This window comes from Platichthys flesus, chromosome 10 (genome assembly GCF_949316205.1).
Source record: "Platichthys flesus chromosome 10, fPlaFle2.1, whole genome shotgun sequence".
In the NCBI taxonomy this organism is placed as follows: domain Eukaryota; kingdom Metazoa; phylum Chordata; class Actinopteri; order Pleuronectiformes; family Pleuronectidae; genus Platichthys; species Platichthys flesus.
This window is the reverse complement of record NC_084954.1, coordinates 24,290,304-24,315,710: the sequence shown is the minus strand read 5'-3', so window position 1 is coordinate 24,315,710 and position 25,407 is coordinate 24,290,304. Positions and strand designations below refer to the sequence as shown.

The following is a 25,407-nucleotide window of genomic DNA, read 5'->3' as shown; positions in this document are numbered from 1 at the left end:
TTGGTGAGAAAGCAGAGTCCGCTTTTGGACCCAATGTAAGTGGTTCAGGGATGTATTGCTTAAAAAGGCTTAAAAGCCAATCACTAGTCAGGGCAGGAGCAAATAAAGCCTTGTATAATTTGTGTTGGCAGATGGGGGCGTGGTGGGAATGTTGTATACTAGAATCTGACATGCGGAAAGCAAAGAGAGGCCCACCGCGAAGGTGGTGACTGTGACCGAGAGGCTCCACCGCTGCTCTCGAGCAGAGGGCCATGCTGACTCTGGTTTCTCTTCATAACGCACAAGTCTTTCGCCTTTTACTAAAGACTTCCGTGGAGAGGAACAAACATGAGTTGAATCTATTTTTGGCAGGCTTTGCTGTATGGCTGAGCCTTATGAAATTGTGAAAAGTCAAAGAGCTGTCTAGGTCAGCAATCAAGTGTCCACAAAGGAGAGCTTGGGCGGAGGTGATGAGCAGCCATTGTTATGCACACCTACAAACGGGGTACCACAGCAAGGGAGATTTGTGCCAAGAGGTTAGCTTGGACATCCAACACTTGTGGATTATCGCTTCTCGGCCTTTTGGCTAAGATCAAGTGTAGTATCTGTTCTTATCAGTTTAATATCTGATATGTGCTCTATATGAGGACTACATATTAAGCAGTTTTTGGCAAGAGGAGCAGAAATTTGGAGCTTGCTCCCTTCTCTCCACGCATCGACCTAGCATTGCAGTGCCGCTGGGAACGGTGCACTCTGTTCTTACCTTGTAGAAAAGCAAGCACTCAAACAATTGTGGAGGTTTCAAGGTGAATTCTACACTGGGTCAATGAAAATGAGGGAATGGCCTGGCAGAGTTTGACAAGTGTGCAAAACTGCTCTGATGACTCACTGCCTTGTGAAGCGATTATGCATGAATCTCCACGGGGTCACAATGAGCATCAACTGGATTCCAAATAGAATCAGAAGCATTTGTCAAAAACTGAAACGTGTTTTCACTCAACATCTCCTGGGAGACTTGGTGAGAAAGCAGAGTCCGCTTTTGGACCCAATGTAAGTGGTTCAGGGATGTATTGCTTAAAAAGGCTTAAAAGCCAATCACTAGTCAGGGCAGGAGCAAATAAAGCCTTGTATAATTTGTGTTGGCAGATGGGGGCGTGGTGGGAATGTTGTATACTAGAATCTGACATGCGGAAAGCAAAGAGAGGCCCACCGCGAAGGTGGTGACTGTGACCGAGAGGCTCCACCGCTGCTCTCGAGCAGAGGGCCATGCTGACTCTGGTTTCTCTTCATAACGCACAAGTCTTTCGCCTTTTACTAAAGACTTCCGTGGAGAGGAACAAACATGAGTTGAATCTATTTTTGGCAGGCTTTGCTGTATGGCTGAGCCTTATGAAATTGTGAAAAGTCAAAGAGCTGTCTAGGTCAGCAATCAAGTGTCCACAAAGGAGAGCTTGGGCGGAGGTGATGAGCAGCCATTGTTATGCACACCTACAAACGGGGTACCACAGCAATTGAGATTTGTGCCAAGAGGTTAGCTTGGACATCCAACACAAGTGGATTATCGCTTCTCGGCCTTTTGGCTAAGATCAAGTGTAGTATCTGTTCTTATCAGTTTAATATCTGATATGTCCTCTATATGAGGACCACATATTAAGCAGATTTTTGGCAAGAGGAGCAGAAATTTGGAGCTTGCTCCCTTCTCTCCACGCATCGACCTAGCATTGCAGTGCCGCTGGGAACGGTGCACTCTGTTCTTACCTTGTAGAAAAGCAAACACTCAAACAATTGTGGAGGTTTCAAGGTGAATTCTACAATGGGTCAATGAAACTGAGGGAATGGCCTGGCAGAGTTTGACAAGTGTGCAAAACTGCTCTGAAAACTCACTGCCTTGTGAAGCGATTATGCATGAATCTCCACGGGGTCACAATGAGCATCAACTGGATTCCAAATAGAATCAGAAGCATTTGTCAAAAACTGAAACGTGTTTTCACTCAACATCTCCTGGGAGACTTGGTGAGAAAGCAGAGTCCGCTTTTGGACCCAATGTAAGTGGTTCAGGGATGTATTGCTTAAAAAGGCTTAAAAGCCAATCACTAGTCAGGGCAGGAGCAAATAAAGCCTTGTATAATTTGTGTTGGCAGATGGGGGCGTGGTGGGAATGTTGTATACTAGAATCTGACATGCGGAAAGCAAAGAGAGGCCCACCGCGAAGGTGGTGACTGTGACCGAGAGGCTCCACCGCTGCTCTCGAGCAGAGGGCCATGCTGACTCTGGTTTCTCTTCATAACGCACAAGTCTTTCGCCTTTTACTAAAGACTTCCGTGGAGAGGAACAAACATGAGTTGAATCTATTTTTGGCAGGCTTTGCTGTATGGCTGAGCCTTATGAAATTGTGAAAAGTCAAAGAGCTGTCTAGGTCAGCAATCAAGTGTCCACAAAGGAGAGCTTGGGCGGAGGTGATGAGCAGCCATTGTTATGCACACCTACAAACGGGGTACCACAGCAAGGGAGATTTGTGCCAAGAGGTTAGCTTGGACATCCAACACTTGTGGATTATCGCTTCTCGGCCTTTTGGCTAAGATCAAGTGTAGTATCTGTTCTTATCAGTTTAATATCTGATATGTGCTCTATATGAGGACTACATATTAAGCAGATTTTTGGCAAGAGGAGCAGAAATTTGGAGCTTGCTCCCTTCTCTCCACGCATCGACCTAGCATTGCAGTGCCGCTGGGAACGGTGCACTCTGTTCTTACCTTGTAGAAAAGCAAGCACTCAAACAATTGTGGAGGTTTCAAGGTGAATTCTACACTGGGTCAATGAAAATGAGGGAATGGCCTGGCAGAGTTTGACAAGTGTGCAAAACTGCTCTGATGACTCACTGCCTTGTGAAGCGATTATGCATGAATCTCCACGGGGTCACAATGAGCATCAACTGGATTCCAAATAGAATCAGAAGCATTTGTCAAAAACTGAAACGTGTTTTCACTCAACATCTCCTGGGAGACTTGGTGAGAAAGCAGAGTCCGCTTTTGGACCCAATGTAAGTGGTTCAGGGATGTATTGCTTAAAAAGGCTTAAAAGCCAATCACTAGTCAGGGCAGGAGCAAATAAAGCCTTGTATAATTTGTGTTGGCAGATGGGGGCGTGGTGGGAATGTTGTATACTAGAATCTGACATGCGGAAAGCAAAGAGAGGCCCACCGCGAAGGTGGTGACTGTGACCGAGAGGCTCCACCGCTGCTCTCGAGCAGAGGGCCATGCTGACTCTGGTTTCTCTTCATAACGCACAAGTCTTTCGCCTTTTACTAAAGACTTCCGTGGAGAGGAACAAACATGAGTTGAATCTATTTTTGGCAGGCTTTGCTGTATGGCTGAGCCTTATGAAATTGTGAAAAGTCAAAGAGCTGTCTAGGTCAGCAATCAAGTGTCCACAAAGGAGAGCTTGGGCGGAGGTGATGAGCAGCCATTGTTATGCACACCTACAAACGGGGTACCACAGCAAGGGAGATTTGTGCCAAGAGGTTAGCTTGGACATCCAACACTTGTGGATTATCGCTTCTCGGCCTTTTGGCTAAGATCAAGTGTAGTATCTGTTCTTATCAGTTTAATATCTGACATGTGCTCTATATGAGGACTACATATTAAGCAGATTTTTGGCAAGAGGAGCAGAAATTTGGAGCTTGCTCCCTTCTCTCCACGCATCGACCTAGCATTGCAGTGCCGCTGGGAACGGTGCACTCTGTTCTTACCTTGTAGAAAAGCAAGCACTCAAACAATTGTGGAGGTTTCAAGGTGAATTCTACACTGGGTCAATGAAACTGAGGGAATGGCCTTGCAGAGTTTGACAAGTGTGCAAAACTGCTCTGATGACTCACTGCCTTGTGAAGCGATTATGCATGAATCTCCACGGGGTCACAATGAGCATCAACTGGATTCCAAATAGAATCAGAAGCATTTGTCAAAAACTGAAACGTGTTTTCACTCAACATCTCCTGGGAGACTTGGTGAGAAAGCAGAGTCCGCTTTTGGACCCAATGTAAGTGGTTCAGGGATGTATTGCTTAAAAAGGCTTAAAAGCCAATCACTAGTCAGGGCAGGAGCAAATAAAGCCTTGTATAATTTGTGTTGGCAGATGGGGGCGTGGTGGGAATGTTGTATACTAGAATCTGACATGCGGAAAGCAAAGAGAGGCCCACCGCGAAGGTGGTGACTGTGACCGAGAGGCTCCACCGCTGCTCTCGAGCAGAGGGCCATGCTGACTCTGGTTTCTCTTCATAACGCACAAGTCTTTCGCCTTTTACTAAAGACTTCCGTGGAGAGGAACAAACATGAGTTGAATCTATTTTTGGCAGGCTTTGCTGTATGGCTGAGCCTTATGAAATTGTGAAAAGTCAAAGAGCTGCTGGACAGCAATCAAGTGTCCACAAAGGAGAGCTTGGGCGGAGGTGATGAGCAGCCATTGTTATGCACACCTACAAACGGGGTACCACAGCAAGGGAGATTTGTGCCAAGAGGTTAGCTTGGACATCCAACACTTGTGGATTATCGCTTCTCGGCCTTTTGGCTAAGATCAAGTGTAGTATCTGTTCTTATCAGTTTAATATCTGATATGTCCTCTATATGAGGACTACATATTAAGCAGATTTTTGGCAAGAGGAGCAGAAATTTGGAGCTTGCTCCCTTCTCTCCACGCATCGACCTAGCATTGCAGTGCCGCTGGGAACGGTGCACTCTGTTCTTACCTTGTAGAAAAGCAAACACTCAAACAATTGTGGAGGTTTCAAGGTGAATTCTACACTGGGTCAATGAAACTGAGGGAATGGCCTGGCAGAGTTTGACAAGTGTGCAAAACTGCTCTTATGACTCACTGCCTTGTGAAGTGATTATGCATGACTCTGCACGGGGTCACAATGAGCATCAACTGGATTCCAAATAGAATCAGAAGCATTTGTCAAAAACTGAAACGTGTTTTCACTCAACATCTCCTGGGAGACTTGGTGAGAAAGCAGAGTCCGCTTTTGGACCCAATGTAAGTGGTTCAGGGATGTATCGCTTAAAAAGGCTTAAAAGCCAATCACTAGTCAGGGCAGGAGCAAATAAAGCCTTGTATAATTTGTGTTGGCAGATGGGGGCGTGGTGGGAATGTTGTATACTAGAATCTGACATGCGCAAAGCAAAGAGAGGCCCACCGCGAAGGTGGTGACTGTGACCGAGAGGCTCCACCGCTGCTCTCGAGCAGAGGGCCATGCTGACTCTGGTTTCTCTTCATAACGCACAAGTCTTTCGCCTTTTACTAAAGACTTCCGTGGAGAGGAACAAACATGAGTTGAATCTCTTTTTGGCAGGCTTTGCTGTATGGCTGAGCCTTATGAAATTGTGAAAAGTCAAAGAGCTGTCTAGGTCAGCAATCAGGTGTCCACAAAGGAGAGCTTGGGCGGAGGTGATGAGCAGCCATTGTTATGCACACCTACAAACGGGGTACCACAGCAAGGGAGATTTGTGCCAAGAGGTTAGCTTGGACATCCAACACTTGTGGATTATCGCTTCTCGGCCTTTTGGCTAAGATCAAGTGTAGTATCTGTTCTTATCAGTTTAATATCTGATATGTCCTCTATATGAGGACTACATATTAAGCAGATTTTTGGCAAGAGGAGCAGAAATTTGGAGCTTGCTCCCTTCTCTCCACGCATCGACCTAGCATTGCAGTGCCGCTGGGAACGGTGCACTCTGTTCTTACCTTGTAGAAAAGCAAACACTCAAACAATTGTGGAGGTTTCAAGATGAATTCTACACTGGGTCAATGAAACTGAGGGAATGGCCTGGCAGAGTTTGACAAGTGTGCAAAACTGCTCTGATGACTCACTGCCTTGTGAAGCGATTATGCATGAATCTCCACGGGGTCACAATGAGCATCAACTGGATTCCAAATAGAATCAGAAGCATTTGTCAAAAACTGAAACGTGTTTTCACTCAACATCTCCTGGGAGACTTGGTGAGAAAGCAGAGTCCGCTTTTGGACCCAATGTAAGTGGTTCAGGGATGTATTGCTTAAAAAGGCTTAAAAGCCAATCACTAGTCAGGGCAGGAGCAAATAAAGCCTTGTATAATTTGTGTTGGCAGATGGGGGCGTGGTGGGAATGTTGTATACTAGAATCTGACATGCGGAAAGCAAAGAGAGGCCCACCGCGAAGGTGGTGACTGAGACCGAGAGGATCCACCGCTGCTCTCGAGCAGAGGGCCATGCTGACTCTGGTTTCTCTTCATAACGCACAAGTCTTTCGCCTTTTACTAAAGACTTCCGTGGAGAGGAACAAACATGAGTTGAATCTATTTTTGGCAGGCTTTGCTGTATGGCTGAGCCTTATGAAATTGTGAAAAGTCAAAGAGCTGTCTAGGTCAGCAATCAGGTGTCCACAAAGGAGAGCTTGGGCGGAGGTGATGAGCAGCCATTGTTATGCACACCTACAAACGGGGTACCACAGCAAGGGAGATTTGTGCCAAGAGGTTAGCTTGGACATCCAACACTTGTGGATTATCGCTTCTCGGCCTTTTGGCTAAGATCTAGCCAGGTGAGAAGGGTTTGCGGACGTGGATTGTCATAATGACGTCAGCAACAGTTTCACAGCAGGGACTTCCCGTGCTGAAAAATACTTTGAGATTCATTTGGAAGAGTACTGAAGTTTTTTTGGATAGGAGAGAATTTGGAGTTAATATTCTTTTTGGAGCCTTGTCCCTCAAGATAGATGACCTCCTCTGCTTGCAGAGAAATGCCACCGACCGTTTTTTTGATGTTACGTTCTATAATCTCACCAAGATGGAGGAAACGAAAAGGTTGGCTGATCGTTTGGCTGATGGACCACTGAGGGAGTACCAGATTCAAAGCCTTTGCCGAACTGGTGAGCGTGTTATCACAATTCATAACTATAATCCCTGGGTAACTGAAGAAGCAACCAGATACTTCCTTTCTAAGCATGTGACAGTGATTTCGAGCATGAGGGAAATCAGGGACTCTCTTGACGTTTGGACTGGAAAAAGACAATGTCGTGTGCGGCTGAAGGATGACCCAGATGGTCACGATGGCTACCACCACCCCCCTGCCTCCTTCACCATAGGCACAAATAGAGGATATCTGTACTACTCGGGCCAGCCTATTTACTGCAGAAAATGCACAGACTTTGGTCACACGGCAGAATCCTGCACGCAGGTGAGGTGCAGAAATTGCAAGGGTCTAGGACACAAAATGGGGACTTGTGACCGTTCCAGAAAATGCAATCTTTGTGGGTCTGAAGGACATTTATTTAAGCACTGCCCTGAGGTCCGCTCCTCCTATGCAAGCATTGTAAGGCGACCAATGTGCGAAGATCCTGATGCCTCCTCCCTGAGAGCAATTAACGAGGTAATTGATCAAATGTTTGTGGACAATGAGATTGAGGCAAATGTGGTTGATCCACCTGAACGAGCACCTCCCCCAGAGAAGAAGAAGGGGGAGGAGACTACAACCTCAGAGGAGAGCCAACCTGTTCCTGAGTGGACCACAGTGGAAAGCAGGGGAGGCAAGGGGAAAAAAAGGAGGATCGAGACAAGCGCTGTGCCCCTGGGAGTGGATAGCGTGTTCAGTGTTCTTTCTGAGGTTGTGGAGGAGTCGCAGGAGGAAGGGGAGATGGAGGGGCTGCAGGTGAACAGCGATCAGGATGTGAAGGCTGCTGCCAGGGTGGATGGGCTGGAGGGTGGAGAACATGGACAAATTCCAGTGCAGACTAAGGTGACAGACTCTGACGGCAGCATGCCCCCGTCCGGGTGTGTCCTGGTGGAGTCCCTGGCTCCGAACAACTCTGACAGGGATTTGGTTTCAGAGCAATGCTCATTGCTTCCAGAGGGTAATACCCCCAACTCAGGGCACGCGGTGCCCGAGGAAAAGACACATAGGGAAGGCATTGAATTTGACTGTGAAGTTGAAAATTAGAGAAAACACAGTGTCTCGTCTTTGATGGTTTGTTTGTTTGTTTTGTTTTTTGTCTCATTCCTCATTTACCAGAATGTCCTCATTACATATAGTTTCCATAAATGTTAGAGGTTTGAGGAACAAGGCCAAAAGGGAAGTGGTCTTTTCTCATTTATGTTCAATCAACTTTTCTTTATGCCTTTTGCAAGAGGTCCACTTGAAAAATGAAGACGACGTGAACCTATTCTCAAAAGAGTGGACCAAAGGTGAATCTAGGTGGAGCATTGGGGGGGTCCATTCATCTGGGGTGGGAACACTATGTGGGAATAATGAAGTCCAAGTGGTTGGCAGTTTTTCAGTGGTACAGGGGAGGGTTTTGGTAACAGATATTGACTGGAAGGGAAAGGGGTTAAGAGTTATTAACATATATGCCCACTCTTCTCCAAAGGAGAGAAGGGAGCTTTTTCTTAGTCTTGACACTGCTTTCATGACCAACCGCCATGTGGTAATTGGAGGAGACTTCAATTCCCAAAGTGAGGGCAGCAAGGCCGAGGCCAGTTTAATAAATATTGTTACAAAGTATAATTTGGTGGATTCATATAAAAAAGCTAACCCAGACGATCTTGGCTTCACATGGTCAAATAGTAGAGGGGCGAAGAGTAGGATAGACTATATATTTTGTCCGGTAGAATTTCAGGTGACAGGGGCGAAAGTATCACCAGTTTTTTACACAGATCACAACATGCTCTCAGTAAAACTAACCTCAATGATGATCAAAAATGGTAAAGGGTATTGGAAATTAAACAACAATATTCTAGAGCTCCAGCAGTTTAGGGTAGCATTAAAGTGTTTTCTAAAAGATTGCTTTCATATGAGAGTATTTTATGAAAATGTCTGTGAATGGTGGGAAAGCACAAAGCTGCGTATTAGATACTACACACAGAATTACTCAAAAGAATCAAGGAAAGAGGAATTTAAATTATACTACCGACTGCAAAAAGCCATAAATAAATTAATGGAACAGAGAAATGCAGGTGGACAAATTGATAAGGACTTGCTGAAACATTTGCAAGATAAACAGAGGTTATTTTTTCACAACAGAGCAGAGGCCTATAAATTCCGGTGTCTTAGAGAGAAGTGGGAGAGTGACGAAAAGTGTTCTCCCTACTTCTTTAGACAGTCCAAAGCACAGGCAAAGAGGAGGAGCATAGTTTCCGTTTTAAATGAAACAGGTGAGGAGATTAACGATCCTGATGGGATTGCTCAAGTTATCTCTAATCATTTTTCTACGTTTTTTAAAGCAGAAAAGGTTGACTACATGAAAGGTGCAACATTGTTAGACAATATAGACAGATTCATACCTGAAGATCTGAGAACAGAGCTAGATAAAGATTTTACTTTAGAAGAAATCCTGAGGGCAACCATGTCTTTGAAAAAGGGCAAGGTGCCAGGAATAGATGGGATCACAAAAGAATTTTATATAATATTTTGGGAAGACATTGGGTCATGGCTGTTAGAGTTGTTCACTTATATATGTACATCTGGGATTATGGGGGAATCCATGAGAAAAGGGGTGATATCCCTGCTGTTTAAAAAAGGTGATGTCAACAAAATATCAAACTACAGGCCTCTAACAATGCTTTGTACAGATTATAAGATTTTTAGTAAGGTTTTGACAAACCGTTTGGTGTCAGCTCTACCCTTAATCATCGGCTCAGATCAGACATGTGCAGTACCTGGCAGGCAACTAAACTGGAATTTACAAATGCATAGAGATATACTATCTTATTCTCAGGACAGAAATATACCACTAATTGTCCTCAGTCTTGACCAGGAAAAAGCCTTTGACAGAGTTGATCACAATTTTTTGTTTAGGACACTAAAGAAATTTGGCTTCGGTGCTAGATTCAGGAGTTGGTTGAGGATTTTATACACAGAAGTCGGAAGCAGTGTTAATGTTAATGGCAACCTTGGTGAATTCTTTAAACAAACCAGAGGGGTCAGACAGGGATGTCCAGCATCAGCCCCCTTGTATGTGCTATTCATTGAAACGCTGGCATGTGCAATCAGGAAAAATGTTAACATCAAGGGTATACAGCTGCCTGGTGGTGAATCCTTGACCATATCCCAGTATGCAGATGACACTGTACTGTATTTAAAAGATGATTTCTGTCTGCGCGAAGCTATGCAGGTCATCGACACATTCTCAGTTGCTTCTGGTTCTAGAGTCAATACAGGAAAATCCCAAATCAAATACTTTGGAAAGTGGAAGGACAGAGTTGATAACCCTTTAGGGTTCTCTCTGTGTGCGGGGCCAATGACTTTACTGGGAATATCCTTTGGAAATAACAATGATGGAGAAACTAATTGGGAGACAAAATTGGGAAAAGTGCTGAAAAAACTAAATATGTGGAAATTAAGAAGGCTGTCCATTAGTGGTAAGATTTTGGTTATTAAATCTGATTTATTGCCGACATTACTTCATGTGGCTTATATTTTCCCCATGCCGGCTTTAGTTTGTTTAAAACTTCAAAAATCTCTGTTTCAGTTCATATGGGGAGGGTATGAATACATTAAAAGAGCTACAATGTATCAGCCGGTCGAAAGAGGTGGTAGGGACATGCCAAATTTAGGTTTGAAGTTCAAAGTTTTGTTTTTTTCAAATACATGTAGAATAATGTTAAACCCACCTGAACACAAATGCCAACCATTGATTAAATTCTGGCTCTCTATCCATCTGAGACCTCTTGTGGCGAAATGGGAAAACAGTTTTCCGAAAGCAGAGGTCATGCCAGATCATTATAAAAAAATGGTAAGTTGGGCAAAGGAATACAAGGAGTGTTGGAAAAGAGATTCAGTAGTTAATCACAAAAAGCTGTATGAAACGTTGATTGCTAAGTTTGACCCTAAAGATGGTTTGCATGTTCATAGTGACGTGTGGAGAAGAACCCAATGCAAGAGTCTAGAAAACAGATTAAGAGATTTTAATTGGTTGGTGCTTCATAGGAAATTACCTGTGAGGAATACTCTATTTAATCATGATTTAACATTAAATAGGATATGCCCAAGACGTGGATGCAATGGGGTAGAAACCGTGGAACATGCATTATTTGAATGTCCTTTTGCAAAACAATTGTGGAAGAAATTGGGCCAAAGATTCGGGTTTCTAAAAGAGGTGAATTGGGAAAAAGTTCTGTTCATGGATTTTAGTTTAGAGGGGGACAAAGGTGTGTGCAAAGCCTTAGAACTTACATCAATTGTGAAGGCTAAGTTATGGGAGGTAAGAGGTAGTACAATAAATGAGACGGAAAAGTGGTCGATAGAAAACACTACACACAGTATTGAAGACATTATGCGGCGAAAACTTAAATTGGAGGCGAGCAAATGGGGCATCGACTCAATTAAAGATCGATGGAAAATTATTTTTGACAATCTGTAGACTGAACTCATGAAAGAGTCTTTTATTGTACCTCCTCTTATTTTCTTTTAGTCCGATAGAATTCTGGAGGTCTTAAGATGTGGAGAGATGATGATCTTTGTAATGTAAAGTATTGTACTGCTCATGAGTGAATTAAATAAAAAAAAAATTCCAAAAAAAAAAAAAAAAAAAAAAAAAAAAAATCTGTTCTTATCAGTTTAATATCTGATATGTCCTCTATATGAGGACTACATATTAAGCAGATTTTTGGCAAGAGGAGCAGAAATTTGGAGCTTGCTCCCTTCTCTCCACGCATCGACCTAGCATTGCAGTGCCGCTGGGAACGGTGCACTCTGTTCTTACCTTGTAGAAAAGCAAACACTCAAACAATTGTGGAGGTTTCAAGGTGAATTCTACACTGGGTCAATGAAACTGAGGGAATGGCCTGGCAGAGTTTGACAAGTGTGCAAAACTGCTCTGATGACTCACTGCCTTGTGAAGCGATTATGCATGAATCTGCACGGGGTCACAATGAGCATCAACTGGATTCCAAATAGAATCAGAAGCATTTGTCAAAAACTGAAACGTGTTTTCACTCAACATCTCCTGGGAGACTTGGTGAGAAAGCAGAGTCCGCTTTTGGACCCAATGTAAGTGGTTCAGGGATGTATTGCTTAAAAAGGCTTAAAAGCCAATCATTAGTCAGGGCAGGAGCAAATAAAGCCTTGTATAATTTGTGTTGGCAGATGGGGGCGTGGTGGGAATGTTGTATACTAGAATCTGACATGCGGAAAGCAAAGAGAGGCCCACCGCGAAGGTGGTGACTGTGACCGAGAGGCTCCACCGCTGCTCTCGAGCAGAGGGCCATGCTGACTCTGGTTTCTCTTCATAACGCACAAGTCTTTCGCCTTTTACTAAAGACTTCCGTGGAGAGGAACAAACATGAGTTGAATCTATTTTTGGCAGGCTTTGCTGTATGGCTGAGCCTTATGAAATTGTGAAAAGTCAAAGAGCTGTCTAGGTCAGCAATCAGGTGTCCACAAAGGAGAGCTTGGGCGGAGGTGATGAGCAGCCATTGTTATGCACACCTACAAACGGGGTACCACAGCAAGGGAGATTTGTGCCAAGAGGTTAGCTTGGACATCCAACACTTGTGGATTATCGCTTCTCGGCCTTTTGGCTAAGATCTAGCCAGGTGAGAAGGGTTTGCGGACGTGGATTGTCATAATGACGTCAGCAACAGTTTCACAGCAGGGACTTCCCGTGCTGAAAAATACTTTGAGATTCATTTGGAAGAGTACTGAAGTTTTTTTGGATAGGAGAGAATTTGGAGTTAATATTCTTTTTGGAGCCTTGTCCCTCAAGATAGATGACCTCCTCTGCTTGCAGAGAAATGCCACCGACCGTTTTTTTGATGTTACGTTCTATAATCTCACCAAGATGGAGGAAACGAAAAGGTTGGCTGATCGTTTGGCTGATGGACCACTGAGGGAGTACCAGATTCAAAGCCTTTGCCGAACTGGTGAGCGTGTTATCACAATTCATAACTATAATCCCTGGGTAACTGAAGAAGCAACCAGATACTTCCTTTCTAAGCATGTGACAGTGATTTCGAGCATGAGGGAAATCAGGGACTCTCTTGACGTTTGGACTGGAAAAAGACAATGTCGTGTGCGGCTGAAGGATGACCCAGATGGTCACGATGGCTACCACCACCCCCCTGCCTCCTTCACCATAGGCACAAATAGAGGATATCTGTACTACTCGGGCCAGCCTATTTACTGCAGAAAATGCACAGACTTTGGTCACACGGCAGAATCCTGCACGCAGGTGAGGTGCAGAAATTGCAAGGGTCTAGGACACAAAATGGGGACTTGTGACCGTTCCAGAAAATGCAATCTTTGTGGGTCTGAAGGACATTTATTTAAGCACTGCCCTGAGGTCCGCTCCTCCTATGCAAGCATTGTAAGGCGACCAATGTGCGAAGATCCTGATGCCTCCTCCCTGAGAGCAATTAACGAGGTAATTGATCAAATGTTTGTGGACAATGAGATTGAGGCAAATGTGGTTGATCCACCTGAACGAGCACCTCCCCCAGAGAAGAAGAAGGGGGAGGAGACTACAACCTCAGAGGAGAGCCAACCTGTTCCTGAGTGGACCACAGTGGAAAGCAGGGGAGGCAAGGGGAAAAAAAGGAGGATCGAGACAAGCGCTGTGCCCCTGGGAGTGGATAGCGTGTTCAGTGTTCTTTCTGAGGTTGTGGAGGAGTCGCAGGAGGAAGGGGAGATGGAGGGGCTGCAGGTGAACAGCGATCAGGATGTGAAGGCTGCTGCCAGGGTGGATGGGCTGGAGGGTGGAGAACATGGACAAATTCCAGTGCAGACTAAGGTGACAGACTCTGACGGCAGCATGCCCCCGTCCGGGTGTGTCCTGGTGGAGTCCCTGGCTCCGAACAACTCTGACAGGGATTTGGTTTCAGAGCAATGCTCATTGCTTCCAGAGGGTAATACCCCCAACTCAGGGCACGCGGTGCCCGAGGAAAAGACACATAGGGAAGGCATTGAATTTGACTGTGAAGTTGAAAATTTGAGAAAACACAGTGTCTCGTCTTTGATGGTTTGTTTGTTTGTTTTGTTTTTTGTCTCATTCCTCATTTACCAGAATGTCCTCATTACATATAGTTTCCATAAATGTTAGAGGTTTGAGGAACAAGGCCAAAAGGGAAGTGGTCTTTTCTCATTTATGTTCAATCAACTTTTCTTTATGCCTTTTGCAAGAGGTCCACTTGAAAAATGAAGACGACGTGAACCTATTCTCAAAAGAGTGGACCAAAGGTGAATCTAGGTGGAGCATTGGGGGGGTCCATTCATCTGGGGTGGGAACACTATGTGGGAATAATGAAGTCCAAGTGGTTGGCAGTTTTTCAGTGGTACAGGGGAGGGTTTTGGTAACAGATATTGACTGGAAGGGAAAGGGGTTAAGAGTTATTAACATATATGCCCACTCTTCTCCAAAGGAGAGAAGGGAGCTTTTTCTTAGTCTTGACACTGCTTTCATGACCAACCGCCATGTGGTAATTGGAGGAGACTTCAATTCCCAAAGTGAGGGCAGCAAGGCCGAGGCCAGTTTAATAAATATTGTTACAAAGTATAATTTGGTGGATTCATATAAAAAAGCTAACCCAGACGATCTTGGCTTCACATGGTCAAATAGTAGAGGGGCGAAGAGTAGGATAGACTATATATTTTGTCCGGTAGAATTTCAGGTGACAGGGGCGAAAGTATCACCAGTTTTTTACACAGATCACAACATGCTCTCAGTAAAACTAACCTCAATGATGATCAAAAATGGTAAAGGGTATTGGAAATTAAACAACAATATTCTAGAGCTCCAGCAGTTTAGGGTAGCATTAAAGTGTTTTCTAAAAGATTGCTTTCATATGAGAGTATTTTATGAAAATGTCTGTGAATGGTGGGAAAGCACAAAGCTGCGTATTAGATACTACACACAGAATTACTCAAAAGAATCAAGGAAAGAGGAATTTAAATTATACTACCGACTGCAAAAAGCCATAAATAAATTAATGGAACAGAGAAATGCAGGTGGACAAATTGATAAGGACTTGCTGAAACATTTGCAAGATAAACAGAGGTTATTTTTTCACAACAGAGCAGAGGCCTATAAATTCCGGTGTCTTAGAGAGAAGTGGGAGAGTGACGAAAAGTGTTCTCCCTACTTCTTTAGACAGTCCAAAGCACAGGCAAAGAGGAGGAGCATAGTTTCCGTTTTAAATGAAACAGGTGAGGAGATTAACGATCCTGATGGGATTGCTCAAGTTATCTCTAATCATTTTTCTACGTTTTTTAAAGCAGAAAAGGTTGACTACATGAAAGGTGCAACATTGTTAGACAATATAGACAGATTCATACCTGAAGATCTGAGAACAGAGCTAGATAAAGATTTTACTTTAGAAGAAATCCTGAGGGCAACCATGTCTTTGAAAAAGGGCAAGGTGCCAGGAATAGATGGGATCACAAAAGAATTTTATATAATATTTTGGGAAGACATTGGGTCATGGCTGTTAGAGTTGTTCACTTATATATGTACATCTGGGATTATGGGGGAATCCATGAGAAAAGGGGTGATATCCCTGCTGTTTAAAAAAGGTGATGTCAACAAAATATCAAACTACAGGCCTCTAACAATGCTTTGTACAGATTATAAGATTTTTAGTAAGGTTTTGACAAACCGTTTGGTGTCAGCTCTACCCTTAATCATCGGCTCAGATCAGACATGTGCAGTACCTGGCAGGCAACTAAACTGGAATTTACAAATGCATAGAGATATACTATCTTATTCTCAGGACAGAAATATACCACTAATTGTCCTCAGTCTTGACCAGGAAAAAGCCTTTGACAGAGTTGATCACAATTTTTTGTTTAGGACACTAAAGAAATTTGGCTTCGGTGCTAGATTCAGGAGTTGGTTGAGGATTTTATACACAGAAGTCGGAAGCAGTGTTAATGTTAATGGCAACCTTGGTGAATTCTTTAAACAAACCAGAGGGGTCAGACAGGGATGTCCAGCATCAGCCCCCTTGTATGTGCTATTCATTGAAACGCTGGCATGTGCAATCAGGAAAAATGTTAACATCAAGGGTATACAGCTGCCTGGTGGTGAATCCTTGACCATATCCCAGTATGCAGATGACACTGTACTGTATTTAAAAGATGATTTCTGTCTGCGCGAAGCTATGCAGGTCATCGACACATTCTCAGTTGCTTCTGGTTCTAGAGTCAATACAGGAAAATCCCAAATCAAATACTTTGGAAAGTGGAAGGACAGAGTTGATAACCCTTTAGGGTTCTCTCTGTGTGCGGGGCCAATGACTTTACTGGGAATATCCTTTGGAAATAACAATGATGGAGAAACTAATTGGGAGACAAAATTGGGAAAAGTGCTGAAAAAACTAAATATGTGGAAATTAAGAAGGCTGTCCATTAGTGGTAAGATTTTGGTTATTAAATCTGATTTATTGCCGACATTACTTCATGTGGCTTATATTTTCCCCATGCCGGCTTTAGTTTGTTTAAAACTTCAAAAATCTCTGTTTCAGTTCATATGGGGAGGGTATGAATACATTAAAAGAGCTACAATGTATCAGCCGGTCGAAAGAGGTGGTAGGGACATGCCAAATTTAGGTTTGAAGTTCAAAGTTTTGTTTTTTTCAAATACATGTAGAATAATGTTAAACCCACCTGAACACAAATGCCAACCATTGATTAAATTCTGGCTCTCTATCCATCTGAGACCTCTTGTGGCGAAATGGGAAAACAGTTTTCCGAAAGCAGAGGTCATGCCAGATCATTATAAAAAAATGGTAAATTGGGCAAAGAAATACAAGGAGTGTTGGAAAAGAGATTCAGTAGTTAATCACAAAAAGCTGTATGAAACGTTGATTGCTAAGTTTGACCCTAAAGATGGTTTGCATGTTCATAGTGACGTGTGGAGAAGAACCCAATGCAAGAGTCTAGAAAACAGATTAAGAGATTTTAATTGGTTGGTGCTTCATAGGAAATTACCTGTGAGGAATACTCTATTTAATCATGATTTAACATTAAATAGGATATGCCCAAGACGTGGATGCAATGGGGTAGAAAACGTGGAACATGCATTATTTGAATGTCCTTTTGCAAAACAATTGTGGAAGAAATTGGGCCAAAGATTCGGGTTTCTAAAAGAGGTGAATTGGGAAAAAGTTCTGTTCATGGATTTTAGTTTAGAGGGGGACAAAGGTGTGTGCAAAGCCTTAGAACTTACATCAATTGTGAAGGCTAAGTTATGGGAGGTAAGAGGTAGTACAATAAATGAGACGGAAAAGTGGTCGATAGAAAACACTACACACAGTATTGAAGACATTATGCGGCGAAAACTTAAATTGGAGGCGAGCAAATGGGGCATCGACTCAATTAAAGATCGATGGAAAATTATTTTTGACAATCTGTAGACTGAACTCATGAAAGAGTCTTTTATTGTACCTCCTCTTATTTTCTTTTAGTCCGATAGAATTCTGGAGGTCTTAAGATGTGGAGAGATGATGATCTTTGTAATGTAAAGTATTGTACTGCTCATGAGTGAATTAAATAAAAAAAAAATTCCAAAAAAAAAAAAAAAAAAAAAAAATCTGTTCTTATCAGTTTAATATCTGATATGTGCTCTATATGAGGACTACATATTAAGCAGATTTTTGGCAAGAGGAGCAGAAATTTGGAGCTTGCTCCCTTCTCTCCACGCATCGACCTAGCATTGCAGTGCCGCTGGGAACGGTGCACTCTGTTCTTACCTTGTAGAAAAGCAAGCACTCAAACAATTGTGGAGGTTTCAAGGTGAATTCTACACTGGGTCAATGAAACTGAGGGAATGGCCTTGCAGAGTTTGACAAGTGTGCAAAACTGCTCTGATGACTCACTGCCTTGTGAAGCGATTATGCATGAATCTCCACGGGGTCACAATGAGCATCAACTGGATTCCAAATAGAATCAGAAGCATTTGTCAAAAACTGAAACGTGTTTTCACTCAACATCTCCTGGGAGACTTGGTGAGAAAGCAGAGTCCGCTTTTGGACCCAATGTAAGTGGTTCAGGGATGTATTGCTTAAAAAGGCTTAAAAGCCAATCACTAGTCAGGGCAGGAGCAAATAAAGCCTTGTATAATTTGTGTTGGCAGATGGGGGCGTGGTGGGAATGTTGTATACTAGAATCTGACATGCGCAAAGCAAAGAGAGGCCCACCGCGAAGGTGGTGACTGTGACCGAGAGGCTCCACCGCTGCTCTCGAGCAGAGGGCCATGCTGACTCTGGTTTCTCTTCATAACGCACAAGTCTTTCGCCTTTTACTAAAGACTTCCGTGGAGAGGAACAAACATGAGTTGAATCTATTTTTGGCAGGCTTTGCTGTATGGCTGAGCCTTATGAAATTGTGAAAAGTCAAAGAGCTGTCTAGGTCAGCAATCAGGTGTCCACAAAGGAGAGCTTGGGCGGAGGTGATGAGCAGCCATTGTTATGCACACCTACAAACGGGGTACCACAGCAAGGGAGATTTGTGCCAAGAGGTTAGCTTGGACATCCAACAATTGTGGATTATCGCTTCTCGGCCTTTTGGCTAAGATCAAGTGTAGTATCTGTTCTTATCAGTTTAATATCTGATATGTCCTCTATATGAGGACTACATATTAAGCAGATTTTTGGCAAGAGGAGCAGAAATTTGGAGCTTGTTCCCTTCTCTCCACGCATCGACGTAGCATTGCAGTGCCGCTGGGAACGGTGCACTCTGTTCTTACCTTGTAGAAAAGCAAACACTCAAATAATTGTGGAGGTTTCAAGATGAATTCTACACTGGGTCAATGAAACTGAGGGAATGGCCTGGCAGAGTTTGACAAGTGTGCAAAACTGCTCTGATGACTCACTGCCTTGTGAAGCGATTATGCATGAATCTCCAGGGGGTCACAATGAGCATCAACTGGATTCCAAATAGAATCAGAAGCATTTGTCAAAAACTGAAACGTGTTTTCACTCAACATCTCCTGGGAGACTTGGTGAGAAAGCAGAGTCCGCTTTTGGACCCAATGTAAGTGGTTCAGGGATGTATCGCTTAAAAAGGCTTAAAAGCCAATCACTAGTCAGGGCAGGAGCAAATAAAGCCTTGTATAATTTGTGTTGGCAGATGGGGGCGTGGTGGGAATGTTGTATACTAGAATCTGACATGCGGAAAGCAAAGAGAGGCCCACCGCGAAGGTGGTGACTGTGACCGAGAGGCTCCACCGCTGCTCTCGAGCAGAGGGCCATGCTGACTCTGGTTTCTCTTCATAACGCACAAGTCTTTCGCCTTTTACTGAAGACTTCCGTGGAGAGGAACAAACATGAGTTGAATCTATTTTTGGCAGGCTTTGCTGTATGGCTGAGCCTTATGAAATTGTGAAAAGTCAAAGAGCTGTCTAGGTCAGCAATCAGGTGTCCACAAAGGAGAGCTTGGGCGGAGGTGATGAGCAGCCATTGTTATGCACACCTACAAACGGGGTACCACAGCAAGGGAGATTTGTGCCAAGAGGTTAGCTTGGACATCCAACACTTGTGGATTATCGCTTCTCGGCCTTTTGGCTAAGATCTAGCCAGGTGAGAAGGGTTTGCGGACGTGGATTGTCATAATGACGTCAGCAACAGTTTCACAGCAGGGACTTCCCGTGCTGAAAAATACTTTGAGATTCATTTGGAAGAGTACTGAAGTTTTTTTGGATAGGAGAGAATTTGGAGTTAATATTCTTTTTGGAGCCTTGTCCCTCAAGATAGATGACCTCCTCTGCTTGCAGAGAAATGCCACCGACCGTTTTTTTGATGTTACGTTCTATAATCTCACCAAGATGGAGGAAACGAAAAGGTTGGCTGATCGTTTGGCTGATGGACCACTGAGGGAGTACCAGATTCAAAGCCTTTGCCGAACTGGTGAGCGTGTTATCACAATTCATAACTATAATCCCTGGGTAACTGAAGAAGCAACCAGATACTTCCTTTCTAAGCATGTGACAGTGATTTCGAGCATGAGGGAAATCAGGGACTCTCTTGACGTTTGGACTGGAAAAAGACAATGTCGTGTGCGGCTGAAGGATGACCCAGATGGTCACGATGGCTACCACCACCCCCCTGCCTCCTTCACCATAGGCACAAATAGAGGATATCTGTACTACTCGGGCCAGCCTATTTACTGCAGAAAATGCACAGACTTTGGTCACACGGCAGAATCCTGCACGCAGGTGAGGTGCAGAAATTGCAAGGGTCTAGGACACAAAATGGGGACTTGTGACCGTTCCAGAAAATGCAATCTTTGTGGGTCTGAAGGACATTTATTTAAGCACTGCCCTGAGGTCCGCTCCTCCTATGCAAGCATTGTAAGGCGACCAATGTGCGAAGATCCTGATGCCTCCTCCCTGAGAGCAATTAACGAGGTAATTGATCAAATGTTTGTGGACAATGAGATTGAGGCAAATGTGGTTGATCCACCTGAACGAGCACCTCCCCCAGAGAAGAAGAAGGGGGAGGAGACTACAACCTCAGAGGAGAGCCAACCTGTTCCTGAGTGGACCACAGTGGAAAGCAGGGGAGGCAAGGGGAAAAAAAGGAGGATCGAGACAAGCGCTGTGCCCCTGGGAGTGGATAGCGTGTTCAGTGTTCTTTCTGAGGTTGTGGAGGAGTCGCAGGAGGAAGGGGAGATGGAGGGGCTGCAGGTGAACAGCGATCAGGATGTGAAGGCTGCTGCCAGGGTGGATGGGCTGGAGGGTGGAGAACATGGACAAATTCCAGTGAAGACTAAGGTGACAGACTCTGACGGCAGCATGCCCCCGTCCGGGTGTGTCCTGGTGGAGTCCCTGGCTCCGAACAACTCTGACAGGGATTTGGTTTCAGAGCAATGCTCATTGCTTCCAGAGGGTAATACCCCCAACTCAGGGCACGCGGTGCCCGAGGAAAAGACACATAGGGAAGGCATTGAATTTGACTGTGAAGTTGAAAATTAGAGAAAACACAGTGTCTCGTCTTTGATGGTTTGTTTGTTTGTTTTGTTTTTTGTCTCATTCCTCATTTACCAGAATGTCCTCATTACATATAGTTTCCATAAATGTTAGAGGTTTGAGGAACAAGGCCAAAAGGGAAGTGGTCTTTTCTCATTTATGTTCAATCAACTTTTCTTTATGCCTTTTGCAAGAGGTCCACTTGAAAAATGAAGACGACGTGAACCTATTCTCAAAAGAGTGGACCAAAGGTGAATCTAGGTGGAGCATTGGGGGGGTCCATTCATCTGGGGTGGGAACACTATGTGGGAATAATGAAGTCCAAGTGGTTGGCAGTTTTTCAGTGGTACAGGGGAGGGTTTTGGTAACAGATATTGACTGGAAGGGAAAGGGGTTAAGAGTTATTAACATATATGCCCACTCTTCTCCAAAGGAGAGAAGGGAGCTTTTTCTTAGTCTTGACACTGCTTTCATGACCAACCGCCATGTGGTAATTGGAGGAGACTTCAATTCCCAAAGTGAGGGCAGCAAGGCCGAGGCCAGTTTAATAAATATTGTTACAAAGTATAATTTGGTGGATTCATATAAAAAAGCTAACCCAGACGATCTTGGCTTCACATGGTCAAATAGTAGAGGGGCGAAGAGTAGGATAGACTATATATTTTGTCCGGTAGAATTTCAGGTGACAGGGGCGAAAGTATCACCAGTTTTTTACACAGATCACAACATGCTCTCAGTAAAACTAACCTCAATGATGATCAAAAATGGTAAAGGGTATTGGAAATTAAACAACAATATTCTAGAGCTCCAGCAGTTTAGGGTAGCATTAAAGTGTTTTCTAAAAGATTGCTTTCATATGAGAGTATTTTATGAAAATGTCTGTGAATGGTGGGAAAGCACAAAGCTGCGTATTAGATACTACACACAGAATTACTCAAAAGAATCAAGGAAAGAGGAATTTAAATTATACTACCGACTGCAAAAAGCCATAAATAAATTAATGGAACAGAGAAATGCAGGTGGACAAATTGATAAGGACTTGCTGAAACATTTGCAAGATAAACAGAGGTTATTTTTTCACAACAGAGCAGAGGCCTATAAATTCCGGTGTCTTAGAGAGAAGTGGGAGAGTGACGAAAAGTGTTCTCCCTACTTCTTTAGACAGTCCAAAGCACAGGCAAAGAGGAGGAGCATAGTTTCCGTTTTAAATGAAACAGGTGAGGAGATTAACGATCCTGATGGGATTGCTCAAGTTATCTCTAATCATTTTTCTACGTTTTTTAAAGCAGAAAAGGTTGACTACATGAAAGGTGCAACATTGTTAGACAATATAGACAGATTCATACCTGAAGATCTGAGAACAGAGCTAGATAAAGATTTTACTTTAGAAGAAATCCTGAGGGCAACCATGTCTTTGAAAAAGGGCAAGGTGCCAGGAATAGATGGGATCACAAAAGAATTTTATATAATATTTTGGGAAGACATTGGGTCATGGCTGTTAGAGTTGTTCACTTATATATGTACATCTGGGATTATGGGGGAATCCATGAGAAAAGGGGTGATATCCCTGCTGTTTAAAAAAGGTGATGTCAACAAAATATCAAACTACAGGCCTCTAACAATGCTTTGTACAGATTATAAGATTTTTAGTAAGGTTTTGACAAACCGTTTGGTGTCAGCTCTACCCTTAATCATCGGCTCAGATCAGACATGTGCAGTACCTGGCAGGCAACTAAACTGGAATTTACAAATGCATAGAGATATACTATCTTATTCTCAGGACAGAAATATACCACTAATTGTCCTCAGTCTTGACCAGGAAAAAGCCTTTGACAGAGTTGATCACAATTTTTTGTTTAGGACACTAAAGAAATTTGGCTTCGGTGCTAGATTCAGGAGTTGGTTGAGGATTTTATACACAGAAGTCGGAAGCAGTGTTAATGTTAATGGCAACCTTGGTGAATTCTTTAAACAAACCAGAGGGGTCAGACAGGGATGTCCAGCATCAGCCCCCTTGTATGTGCTATTCATTGAAACGCTGGCATGTGCAATCAGGAAAAATGTTAACATCAAGGGTATACAGCTGCCTGGTGGTGAATCCTTGACCATATCCCAGTATGCAGATGACACTGTACTGTATTTAAAAGATGATTTCTGTCTGCGCGAAGCTATGCAGGTCATCGACACATTCTCAGTTGCTTCTGGTTCTAGAGTCAATACAGGAAAATCCCAAATCAAATACTTTGGAAAGTGGAAGGACAGAGTTGATAACCCTTTAGGGTTCTCTCTGTGTGCGGGGCCAATGACTTTACTGGGAATATCCTTTGGAAATAACAATGATGGAGAAACTAATTGGGAGACAAAATTGGGAAAAGTGCTGAAAAAACTAAATATGTGGAAATTAAGAAGGCTGTCCATTAGTGGTAAGATTTTGGTTATTAAATCTGATTTATTGCCGACATTACTTCATGTGGCTTATATTTTCCCCATGCCGGCTTTAGTTTGTTTAAAACTTCAAAAATCTCTGTTTCAGTTCATATGGGGAGGGTATGAATACATTAAAAGAGCTACAATGTATCAGCCGGTCGAAAGAGGTGGTAGGGACATGCCAAATTTAGGTTTGAAGTTCAAAGTTTTGTTTTTTTCAAATACATGTAGAATAATGTTAAACCCACCTGAACACAAATGCCAACCATTGATTAAATTCTGGCTCTCTATCCATCTGAGACCTCTTGTGGCGAAATGGGAAAACAGTTTTCCGAAAGCAGAGGTCATGCCAGATCATTATAAAAAAATGATAAGTTGGGCAAAGAAATACAAGGAGTGTTGGAAAAGAGATTCAGTAGTTAATCACAAAAAGCTGTATGAAACGTTGATTGCTAAGTTTGACCCTAAAGATGGTTTGCATGTTCATAGTGACGTGTGGAGAAGAACCCAATGCAAGAGTCTAGAAAACAGATTAAGAGATTTTAATTGGTTGGTGCTTCATAGGAAATTACCTGTGAGGAATACTCTATTTAATCATGATTTAACATTAAATAGGATATGCCCAAGACGTGGATGCAATGGGGTAGAAACCGTGGAACATGCATTATTTGAATGTCCTTTTGCAAAACAATTGTGGAAGAAATTGGGCCAAAGATTCGGGTTTCTAAAAGAGGTGAATTGGGAAAAAGTTCTGTTCATGGATTTTAGTTTAGAGGGGGACAAAGGTGTGTGCAAAGCCTTAGAACTTACATCAATTGTGAAGGCTAAGTTATGGGAGGTAAGAGGTAGTATAATAAATGAGACGGAAAAGTGGTCGATAGAAAACACTACACACAGTATTGAAGACATTATGCGGCGAAAACTTAAATTGGAGGCGAGCAAATGGGGCATCGACTCAATTAAAGATCGATGGAAAATTATTTTTGACAATCTGTAGACTGAACTCATGAAAGAGTCTTTTATTGTACCTCCTCTTATTTTCTTTTAGTCCGATAGAATTCTGGAGGTCTTAAGATGTGGAGAGATGATGATCTTTGTAATGTAAAGTATTGTACTGCTCATGAGTGAATTAAATAAAAAAAATTCCAAAAAAAAAAAAAAAAAAAAAAAAAATCTGTTCTTATCAGTTTAATATCTGATATGTCCTCTATATGAGGACTACATATTAAGCAGATTTTTGGCAAGAGGAGCAGAAATTTGGAGCTTGCTCCCTTCTCTCCACGCATCGACCTAGCATTGCAGTGCCGCTGGGAACGGTGCACTCTGTTCTTACCTTGTAGAAAAGCAAACACTCAAACAATTGTGGAGGTTTCAAGGTGAATTCTACACTGGGTCAATGAAACTGAGGGAATGGCCTGGCAGAGTTTGACAAGTGTGCAAAACTGCTCTTATGACTCACTGCCTTGTGAAGTGATTATGCATGACTCTGCACGGGGTCACAATGAGCATCAACTGGATTCCAAATAGAATCAGAAGCATTTGTCAAAAACTGAAACGTGTTTTCACTCAACATCTCCTGGGAGACTTGGTGAGAAAGCAGAGTCCGCTTTTGGACCCAATGTAAGTGGTTCAGGGATGTATCGCTTAAAAAGGCTTAAAAGCCAATCACTAGTCAGGGCAGGAGCAAATAAAGCCTTGTATAATTTGTGTTGGCAGATGGGGGCGTGGTGGGAATGTTGTATACTAGAATCTGATATGCGGAAAGCAAAGAGAGGCCCACCGCGAAGGTGGTGACTGTGACCGAGAGCCTCCACCGCTGCTCTCGAGCAGAGGGCCATGCTGACTCTGGTTTCTCTTCATAACGCACAAGTCTTTCGCCTTTTACTAAAGACTTCCGTGGAGAGGAACAAACATGAGTTGAATCTATTTTTGGCAGGCTTTGCTGTATGGCTGAGCCTTATGAAATTGTGAAAAGTCAAAGAGCTGTCTAGGTCAGCAATCAGGTGTCCACAAAGGAGAGCTTGGGCGTAGGTGATGAGCAGCCATTGTTATGCACACCTACAAACGGGGTACCACAGCAAGGG

At 43.3% G+C, this 25,407-nt stretch overlaps 21 non-coding genes across 21 annotated transcripts; all 21 read left to right on the top strand.

Moving 5' to 3' along the window:
* The first annotated feature begins 255 nt into the window (after positions 1-255).
* On the top strand, positions 256-368 carry LOC133963370 (U5 spliceosomal RNA). Its single transcript, XR_009922873.1, has one exon. It is a non-coding gene; the product is annotated as a U5 spliceosomal RNA (small nuclear RNA).
* Positions 369-545: 177 nt separating this feature from the next.
* LOC133962957 (U2 spliceosomal RNA) lies at positions 546-736 on the top strand. The gene has a single exon (XR_009922519.1). It is a non-coding gene; the product is annotated as a U2 spliceosomal RNA (small nuclear RNA).
* Positions 737-1,249: 513 nt separating this feature from the next.
* Positions 1,250-1,362, top strand: LOC133963369 (U5 spliceosomal RNA). The gene has a single exon (XR_009922872.1). It is a non-coding gene; the product is annotated as a U5 spliceosomal RNA (small nuclear RNA).
* Positions 1,363-1,539: 177 nt separating this feature from the next.
* LOC133962607 (U2 spliceosomal RNA) lies at positions 1,540-1,731 on the top strand. Its single transcript, XR_009922189.1, has one exon. It is a non-coding gene; the product is annotated as a U2 spliceosomal RNA (small nuclear RNA).
* Positions 1,732-2,244: 513 nt separating this feature from the next.
* Positions 2,245-2,357, top strand: LOC133963368 (U5 spliceosomal RNA). Its single transcript, XR_009922871.1, has one exon. It is a non-coding gene; the product is annotated as a U5 spliceosomal RNA (small nuclear RNA).
* A 177-nt stretch (positions 2,358-2,534) lies between these two features.
* Positions 2,535-2,726, top strand: LOC133962791 (U2 spliceosomal RNA). Its single transcript, XR_009922363.1, has one exon. It is a non-coding gene; the product is annotated as a U2 spliceosomal RNA (small nuclear RNA).
* Positions 2,727-3,239: 513 nt separating this feature from the next.
* LOC133963367 (U5 spliceosomal RNA) lies at positions 3,240-3,352 on the top strand. Its single transcript, XR_009922870.1, has one exon. It is a non-coding gene; the product is annotated as a U5 spliceosomal RNA (small nuclear RNA).
* A 177-nt stretch (positions 3,353-3,529) lies between these two features.
* Positions 3,530-3,721, top strand: LOC133962922 (U2 spliceosomal RNA). The gene has a single exon (XR_009922486.1). It is a non-coding gene; the product is annotated as a U2 spliceosomal RNA (small nuclear RNA).
* A 513-nt stretch (positions 3,722-4,234) lies between these two features.
* On the top strand, positions 4,235-4,347 carry LOC133963365 (U5 spliceosomal RNA). The gene has a single exon (XR_009922868.1). It is a non-coding gene; the product is annotated as a U5 spliceosomal RNA (small nuclear RNA).
* A 175-nt stretch (positions 4,348-4,522) lies between these two features.
* On the top strand, positions 4,523-4,714 carry LOC133964193 (U2 spliceosomal RNA). The gene has a single exon (XR_009923661.1). It is a non-coding gene; the product is annotated as a U2 spliceosomal RNA (small nuclear RNA).
* A 513-nt stretch (positions 4,715-5,227) lies between these two features.
* On the top strand, positions 5,228-5,340 carry LOC133963758 (U5 spliceosomal RNA). The gene has a single exon (XR_009923242.1). It is a non-coding gene; the product is annotated as a U5 spliceosomal RNA (small nuclear RNA).
* A 177-nt stretch (positions 5,341-5,517) lies between these two features.
* LOC133964192 (U2 spliceosomal RNA) lies at positions 5,518-5,709 on the top strand. Its single transcript, XR_009923660.1, has one exon. It is a non-coding gene; the product is annotated as a U2 spliceosomal RNA (small nuclear RNA).
* A 513-nt stretch (positions 5,710-6,222) lies between these two features.
* Positions 6,223-6,335, top strand: LOC133963364 (U5 spliceosomal RNA). The gene has a single exon (XR_009922867.1). It is a non-coding gene; the product is annotated as a U5 spliceosomal RNA (small nuclear RNA).
* A 5,167-nt stretch (positions 6,336-11,502) lies between these two features.
* LOC133963054 (U2 spliceosomal RNA) lies at positions 11,503-11,695 on the top strand. The gene has a single exon (XR_009922594.1). It is a non-coding gene; the product is annotated as a U2 spliceosomal RNA (small nuclear RNA).
* Positions 11,696-12,208: 513 nt separating this feature from the next.
* Positions 12,209-12,321, top strand: LOC133963363 (U5 spliceosomal RNA). Its single transcript, XR_009922866.1, has one exon. It is a non-coding gene; the product is annotated as a U5 spliceosomal RNA (small nuclear RNA).
* A 5,167-nt stretch (positions 12,322-17,488) lies between these two features.
* Positions 17,489-17,675, top strand: LOC133963073 (U2 spliceosomal RNA). Its single transcript, XR_009922610.1, has one exon. It is a non-coding gene; the product is annotated as a U2 spliceosomal RNA (small nuclear RNA).
* A 513-nt stretch (positions 17,676-18,188) lies between these two features.
* LOC133963362 (U5 spliceosomal RNA) lies at positions 18,189-18,301 on the top strand. The gene has a single exon (XR_009922865.1). It is a non-coding gene; the product is annotated as a U5 spliceosomal RNA (small nuclear RNA).
* Positions 18,302-18,478: 177 nt separating this feature from the next.
* LOC133962880 (U2 spliceosomal RNA) lies at positions 18,479-18,670 on the top strand. Its single transcript, XR_009922447.1, has one exon. It is a non-coding gene; the product is annotated as a U2 spliceosomal RNA (small nuclear RNA).
* A 513-nt stretch (positions 18,671-19,183) lies between these two features.
* LOC133963816 (U5 spliceosomal RNA) lies at positions 19,184-19,296 on the top strand. Its single transcript, XR_009923300.1, has one exon. It is a non-coding gene; the product is annotated as a U5 spliceosomal RNA (small nuclear RNA).
* Positions 19,297-24,461: 5,165 nt separating this feature from the next.
* LOC133963044 (U2 spliceosomal RNA) lies at positions 24,462-24,650 on the top strand. The gene has a single exon (XR_009922584.1). It is a non-coding gene; the product is annotated as a U2 spliceosomal RNA (small nuclear RNA).
* Positions 24,651-25,163: 513 nt separating this feature from the next.
* LOC133963361 (U5 spliceosomal RNA) lies at positions 25,164-25,276 on the top strand. Its single transcript, XR_009922864.1, has one exon. It is a non-coding gene; the product is annotated as a U5 spliceosomal RNA (small nuclear RNA).
* Positions 25,277-25,407: the final 131 nt, after the last annotated feature.